Source organism: Odocoileus virginianus, chromosome 7 (assembly GCF_023699985.2).
Source record: "Odocoileus virginianus isolate 20LAN1187 ecotype Illinois chromosome 7, Ovbor_1.2, whole genome shotgun sequence".
In the NCBI taxonomy this organism is placed as follows: domain Eukaryota; kingdom Metazoa; phylum Chordata; class Mammalia; order Artiodactyla; family Cervidae; genus Odocoileus; species Odocoileus virginianus.
The window spans coordinates 7,892,753-7,900,913 of NC_069680.1; positions in this window are offsets into that span (position 1 = coordinate 7,892,753).

Consider the following 8,161-nt stretch of genomic DNA (forward strand, 5'->3'; position numbering starts at 1 on the left):
ATGAGTGATATATAGTATTTGTCTTTCTCTGTCTTACTTCACTTAGTATGATAATCTCTAGGTCCATTCATGGTGCTGCAAATGGCAATATTATATTCTTTTTATGGCTGAGTAATATTGCTAATTACTCTTCCCTGGTGGCTCAGTGGTAAAGAATCCATCTACCAATGCTGGAGACGTGGGTTCGATCCCTGGGTCAGGAAGATCCCATGGAGAAGGAAATGGCAACCCATTCCTGTATTCTTACCTTGGAAATCCCATGGACAGAGGAGCCTGACAGGCTACAGTCATGGCATTGCAAAGGATCAGACACCACTTAGTATCTAAACAACAACTATATATATATATATATCACATCTTCTTTATTCTAAGTGTCCACACTTAAGTTGCTTCTATGTCTTGGCTATTGTAAATAGTGCTGCTATGAATATTGGGGTGCATGTATCTTTTCAAATTAGAGTTTTCATTTTTCCCAAATATATGCCCAGGGATGGGACTGCAGGATCATATGGTAACTCTGTTTTTAGTTTCTAAAGGAATTTTCATTTGTTCTCCAGAGCAGCCACACCAATATCCTGGAATGCCTTCCATTGGCCAGGCGTGGCTCCTCAGCGGGCTTTCTTCAGTGTGCCCTCCTCCAGAGATGATCAGGAGCCCCGGAGGACGGCCAGGTGTGATCAGGTGCCCCTCAGGAATGGGGCAGGCCTGTCCAACACCATTCTACCTCAGGATCTCAAGATCAACCTGTGATCATTTGCTTTGTTCACGTGGGATCTTTTCCCAGCCTCTAGCCACACTGAGATCAGGCAGTGGCAGGAGTGATGTGGAGCGATGTTCAGACTTGTCAGTGCCCACAGAGGAGCTGTCTGCTACTCCTGCCTCTGACTCAGCCCAAACCGGCCCATTACTCCCCATGTCTCATCCCAACCTGGCCATCTGCTGCCGCTGGGTGGATTTTGACTCGTGTAAATAGTTACCAGTGTGACTCCGTGCCAGCTGGACAGAGCGAGCCAGCTCGGGGAGGTAGCCAGTCTGCCAGAGCAGGCGCCACGTGACCGGGCAGTCTGCTGTGCCATCTGCTCGGGATGGGGTGCTCTGTTGCCATGGCGCCCGAGCCAACGCAGAGTGAGGTCTGCTAGTCACATTTCCTTGGGATGCTTGCTCGGCTTCCGTGGCTCCCCTGGGACTCAGGGACTGATCATCTTTGCAGGTGTAAATCCTGTGTGCTGGCCAGCAGTTGGCACGGGACCGAGACTGCTGTTGAGACAACAAATAAAGGCCTGTCGCTGGATGGCTAAAACCAAAGATACTCTCTTCTGAGGCTCTACGTACTAATTTAGAAAGCTTGGAGAACCAGGAAATAAAGGATGGAGGAGAGTGCCCATGGGGAAGTGTGCAGGCTGGGCCTTCCACGACTTCTTTCTCATTCCTTTATATCATCTGTCTGAGCCACAGAGGGATCTGAATTATTGACCTCTGGATGAAACTAGGCACATTTAGCCTGGAGAAAAGAGACAATTAAATAAAGCTCCATGAGGAGCTTTCAAAACAACCACTTCTTTTATTGGTGGGGTAGGGGAAGTAGAAATAATACATCAGGGTTAAAACAATTTCAATGAAAGAGAAATAGGAGGCTGTGCATCATCCCATGTCCCAGAGAGAACCACTTTTGACAATTGGAGAATATCTTATAAAAGCATGTTGAACTATGGATTTAAGGTGAAATGTGTCCTCTATGTCCAGCAAATTAGAAAAAAATAGTTTAAACCACCACACTGAAAGAGATTGATTGTCATAGATGACGTTAACATCAGAGCTGACGATCAGAGGAGTCATGTGGACTTCTTTTCTTCGTGGTTCTGGACAGAAGCCCATCTGGCTGAGTCCAGTTACATCCTGACACAGTGTGGGGGGGAGTGGTCAGGATAGCTGGCAGTGGTTATGGTGGTGGGTGGGTGCTGGGGATGGTGAGTAAGGGTTACTTGAGATTCCTTCTAGCTCTAAACCTCTCTGATGGCGGACAGCAAGGAGAGTGGCTGTGTTAGAGTGGATTAAATCTAAACGGTCAGGTCCAAGGTGGAGCATCTTCACTGTTACAGGGACTCCCCTCAGGTACTTCCACGCTTCTCCCCGTTGGAGCTTTGGTGGTGGGGGTGGAGGTTGGGGTGGGGTGTTTCTCTCCCTTAAGTTCTCACTTTGTGTACCACATGGTCCTCATCTCCTCTGTGGGAGTCAACGGTCTTCTTGATGGAAGAGGGCATCACCACTCTGCCTTAGGCTCCTCTGTGATTTACATCAGCTTGGTTCTGTTTGTTATCAAAAGTTATAAAAACTGTCAACCATCCAGCCCGAGGGGTTTCTCAATGATTAGCCTTCAGTCCCTTTCTCCCCTCACACACACACTGAACACTGGGCCCACCCAGGAGCCCCATTTCTCTTTTGTTCACATCTGTGAGTCCCTAGAAGGCTGAGCATCTGGTCTTGACCAACATTTTGCTTGCCTCTGCCTTGTCAGACTTCTAGAGCCTTTGCAAATGCTGCTTCCTCCATTCTCTAATCTTCCTCAGAGCAGCCTCCTGGTGCTTTTCTGCAACTAGATTTTCTCTTGCAAAGTTCAGATAAGGATTCTTCTTTGGGCAAAGAGGTGGTATATCATAGAGGATAAGAGGCCTGTGTGGTCAGATGAATGGATTCAGATTCTCAACCTGCCACTCATTAAATTCCATGGGCAAGTTGCTTCAGCTGTCTGAGCTTTAGTTTCTTATCTGTAACATGGGACCACTAAGGACCTGTTCCATAGGGCTGTTGAAGAATGATGGGATCATCCATGTCAGGACTTAGCATTTGCCAGGGAAATGCTCAGTGAATGGACAACAACCCTATTACCATGGTGAGCGAGGCTTCTGCAGATGGTCAAACATGAACTCTGAGTTCATCCTCCCAACACTTCTCCAAACAGAATTGCACACAGCTTGATCCATGGTTTAGAGTTGTTTTTGGGTGGCTTTGGGGCTTCCCTCATAGCTCAGTTGGTAAAAAATCCGTCTGCAGTGCAGGAGGCCCCAGTTCGATTCCTGGGTCGAGAAGATCCGCTGGAGAAGGGATAGGCTACCCACTCAAGTATCCTTGGGCGTCCCTTGTGGTTCAGCTGGTAAAGAATCTGGCTGCAATGCGGGAGACCTGGGTTCAGTCCCTGGGTTGGGAAGATCCCTTGGAGAAGGGAAAGGCTACCCACTCCAATATTCTGGCCTGGAGAATTCCATGGATTATATAGTCCGTGGGGTCGAAAAGAGTCCGACACAACTGAGCGACTTTCACTTTCACTTGGGTGTGTAGGTTTAATCTCAAATGCTCCCTTCCCCCAACCCCATTCAGTGCATCCAAAGCCTAGTTTTAATATTGTGCATCTTGGAATCTTGCCATGTTGCTGATGATGGTAAAATAAATACTCTCTCCCATGTTATGGAGGAGTACTCAGAATCCAGCTTCTCTACCCTCTTGGAGCATGTTACCACCTTACACGGGTTAAAGTGTTAGGGGTTTGCAAGGCCTGCCCAGCTACCAGACAGCTTGGATGTTGCATGAAACACGAAAGCACCTAGGACAGTGCTGTTAATGGAAAGGATGATTACCATGTGCTCCAGACAACAACTGTGGGCTACTCTGCCCTGTCATTTCCTCCCAAGGATCCACCACAACCAAGAATGCCTTTGCAGACAGGAAGAGTCCTCAGCCCACTTTGTTAGTAGCAGACAGCCTTTTCAGAAGGTGTGGTTGGAGAGCAGCAGTCAGCTCCCTGGCTGGGAGCCAGTGGGAAAGAGCCATTCACAGGCCCATCCGTCGGCCACGCAGGACAAGCAACTGAGGCAGGCTCTGTGCCGCCTGCCCTGGGGAGGCTGAGTGCAGCACCCTTTCCCCAGCAGCATAGGAGGGGGGGCTGGGAAGCAAGGAGGGTGGATGTATGCTAGCAGGGGTGTGCATGCTAAGTCACTAGGTTGTGTACAACTCTTTTGCGACCCCATGGACTGTAGCCTGCAAGGCTCCCCCGTCCATGGGTTTCTCCAGGCAAGAATACTGGAGTGCATTGCCATGTCCTCCTCAAGGAGATTGTCCCAACCTGGGGATCGAACCCATGTCTCCTGAATCTCTTGCATTGGCAGGTGAATTCTTTACCACTAGTGCCACCGGGAAGCCCCCAGACTTTGCTAAATCTGGGTTTATACTTCCAAAGCTGTGGAATATTTCATTTACACTTCAGGGGTTTAGGAAAACCTCTCAAAGTATGTGTGTGTGTGTTTCTGGGTATTTCTGTCAAAGGAGGAAAGTACCAGGATGAATACTGAGGAAACTTATAAATGATCAGAGCAGGAGATATTTTAAAAATTCTATCCCGAAATAAGTATTGGCCATTCATGTGCTAAATAGAAAGGCCCCCTTGGGGTCTTTATCTGGGACACTGTCCTGGTAATCTGCTGGCAGCAGAGGGTGGGGTACACACAGTCTTCCCAGGTGCAGGGACGGGCACTACCGAGCCTGAAGCCAGGGGAAGAGTTAGCTGAGGTTCTGTGGAGGAAGCGCTGGAGGAAGCTCTCATGTAAGACTGGCTTTGGGTATGTGGAGGAGGGAACTCAGGGTAGAGTCAGACAACAGAAAATCTTCCATTTACTGAGTGCTTGCCTGCCACATGTCAGGCACTTTACATATCCTAGTGATACCTCACAGTCTTTGAGGTAACTGCTAATTATCCCCATTTGACAGATGGGTAAACTGAGGCTTTGAGATGAAGCAACATGTCCAGATGTCATATGGCCAATAATGGGCGAAGTCCAGGTTTGAATGCAGGAAGCGGACTCCAGATGTCATGCTCTTAACCTCTGCAGTCCTCCGCTCCCCCTTCACCCATACCCACTTGCCTCCTGCCCTCCCCTGTCTTCCCCTTCTGCTTACCTCTCTAGACTGGGAGCTCTCTCAAGGTAAGAATAGCATCTCACTTAAATTTTGACTTCCTAGCAGCTAGCACAGTGCCTGGCATATAGTAGTGATAGCCACTCAGTATTTTGTAAAAGGCCAGACCACGTGATTGGATGGATGACAGAATGAAGGGGTGTATGGGTGACATAGAAACCTGCACCCGCTTCCAGGGGCTGCTTCCAGGCAGCTGTCATAGCTGATTCCCCTCTTTGCTATCCACAAGAGCACCTGATTTCCCGAGAAACAGGGATGCCCTCTCTCTGGCTCTAATGTTTCTATGCAACGGCTGGTCTAAGCTCTGGTTGTTCTGCGAAGGGGCCAAGAAAGCAGAGGAGGCAGAGACGCCAAGGAAAGTGTCCCAGACACCATGGTCAAGGGCAATTTCTGAGCATGCGCCTGGCCCTAAGGTAGGTGTGAAGGAAACTGGTCCTGCAGGTCCCACACTGTGTGCTAAGGGAACCCAGGGAAGACAGACTCACATGGGGAGAGGGGGTACTTAGGGACAGCCTCATTATCAGTGGGGGAGACACGAAGTAGGAATTTGGCTCTAAGGAGTCCTCCTAAGGGCAAGGGTAATAACCGTTGCTGTTTTGTTGTTTATTACTCATCAAGTCCTAAGCTAAGTGCTTCCTATGTGCCCTGTTCACTCAGTCTTCTCAATGACTCTACGAGATGGGCAGTATTATTCCCAATTTACAGAAGAAATGGAGGCAAAGCCATGGCTCATAGAAATTAATTGACTTGCTGAGCAGGACGTGGCACTGCTGGGACTTGACCACAGAGCCCAAGCTCTTGCCCCTGTGCCATCTGCACACTGTCTCATTGGTCCTTGCATGACTTTGTCACAGAAATCTGGGTCCCCCAGGGGCAAAACCTCACTACGGCCCTCCAGTCTGAGCAGGCACATGGAGAGGGGGCAGGGGGACCTCCCTTCCTGTCTCTCTCTGGCTCATTGAACACTCAGCTAAGCAATCTTACTGCTTGAAGTCTTGTTCTGTCCTGGAGGGGTGCGGCTTCAGTAGCTTCCCTGTCTGAAGGATTACAAAATACCGTGAGGAGACAGATGTGTGGAGAAAACGTCTCAGGAATCCTTCTGGTTCCCACCAGAACAACACCAGCTGTGTTGTCAAGGGGAGTGAATGCCACCCACTTCTCTGGCCTTGAATCTGGCTTCGCTGAAGTTTTTGCTGTCGCCTCTGCTGGCCCCAATTCTGGGGGTATCAGGAATCGGGGGCATGTATGGGTTAACTCCTTGTCTCTGACAGGGAGCTCTTGGACCTGAGGTTCAACTCCTGGGGGCTGATTCAGCACTAGCCATGCCTTTTGGGAGAGATCCAAGGCCATTTTCAGCCTTTGGAGGTCCAACCAGTGTCCCAAGAGACTTCTGGTCTAACACAGCTCAGTCCTCCCCAGCAATAGGTGAGAAATGACTCTTGGGGGCTGTGTGAGTCATCTCCGGGAAGACAGGCCCAAAGGAAGCTTTTAAGAAGTGGCAGGAAGTGGGTCTCTGCTTTCTATTTCTATTTCAAATAAACTGACCCTAAGAGAAACCTTAAATATTACTGATCAGTGGGTTTTAAAGAGACAGATGAGACTGAATTCTTCCTGATTCCCTATCCCCACCCCCACCCCTGGCCTGAAAATCTCACCTTGCACTTCTAAGACCTACCTGTTCTGATCTAGGAAAAAAGAAATATCTTTGAACATCACTGAGATTTATGTGGTTCCATCTTGGTGGGAATTTGTTGTTGACAGTTTTATCTTCTGGTCTCTTTGTGGGGCTGTAGAGAAACACCAAAGGGATAGAAAACACCACTGTCATCTCTAAAGCAGGGGTTCCTCATTGTGCAGGAGAAGATAAACCAGCCCCAGGGCTCAGATGAATTTAGCACAGGGATTTGGTGATGGAACGACAATCGTACTGATTTGATTTTCTTTGGGGAGGCTCTTCACATTTTCCTGTAGAAAAGGACAAAGGGTCTCACTTACACTTCATTTTCCTAGCAGCTGGCACAGTGCCTGGCATATACCAGTGATAGCCAGTCACTCAGTGTTTTGTGAAGGGGCAAATACATGAATATGTGACTGGATGAATGATGAAAAGATGTATGTTTGTCTTAACAGCTCAAACCCTAAGCTGATCCGGTAGCTCTCATATTCCTGTCTCCCTGCACAGGCCTCAGAGCCATATTGTTTCACTTTCAATTACTTACCAGTCTTCATTTTTCTCCGGCTTACTTTGTGGACACTGTTCTTACCTTCCTAAGACCCAGTTCCTTGGGGAAAGAGCCCTCCTCTTATTTTATATTTCTGTTTCCTAAAGATCATCTGACCCAGGGTGGAACACAAGCTGTTACTCAGTCCTTGGTTAAAAAAAAAAGCCCTTTCCTCACTCCAGAGTCATGACGATTAAATAAATCCCAGAATAAATAAGGGGATTATTCTTAAATTAAGATTCTTGCTGGTAAATCCATATGCAACAAGTTGGTGAGTACAGATTATAGCAATTATTAGCAGATGTTCACCTCAAAGCAGGTTTAATACAGAGATGTTCACTGCAGTGTTGTTTAAACAGCAAAAAGAAAAAAATAAAAGGATACTTAAGTGTTTCTCAGGGGAGGGTAGGTAAATTAGGGTACATCTATCACACAGGGAGATAGCAAGCAGCTATTTTAAAGACTAAGTTAGATCAAACAGTCAAAAAAGATGTACAAGAAAAGTTAGATGGTGTGGTGCAATTTACATGAAAAAGGACAAAAGGCAGACTTCCCCTGTGGTCCAGTGGTTAAGATTTCACACTCTGAATGCAGGGGGTATAGAAGTGATCCCTAGTTGGGAAGCTGGGATGCTGTATGAAGTGTGTGGCCAAAAAAAAAAAAGAACAAAAGGGAAGGGATGCATCCGCATATGTGATACATACACAGAAAAATGTGCTTCCCAAGTGGCGCTAGTGGTAAAGAATCTGTTTCCAATGCAGGAAACATAAGAGAAGTTCAATCCCTGGGTGGGGAAGCTCCCCTGGAGGAGGGCATGGCAACCCACTCCAGTATTCTTGCCTGGAGAATCCCACTGACAGGAGTCTGGGGGCAGCTATAGTCCGAAGGGTTGCAAAGTCAGACAGGACTGAAGTGACTTAACACGCACGCATGCACCCACACAGAAGGATGTTGGAAGCATACACAAGATACTT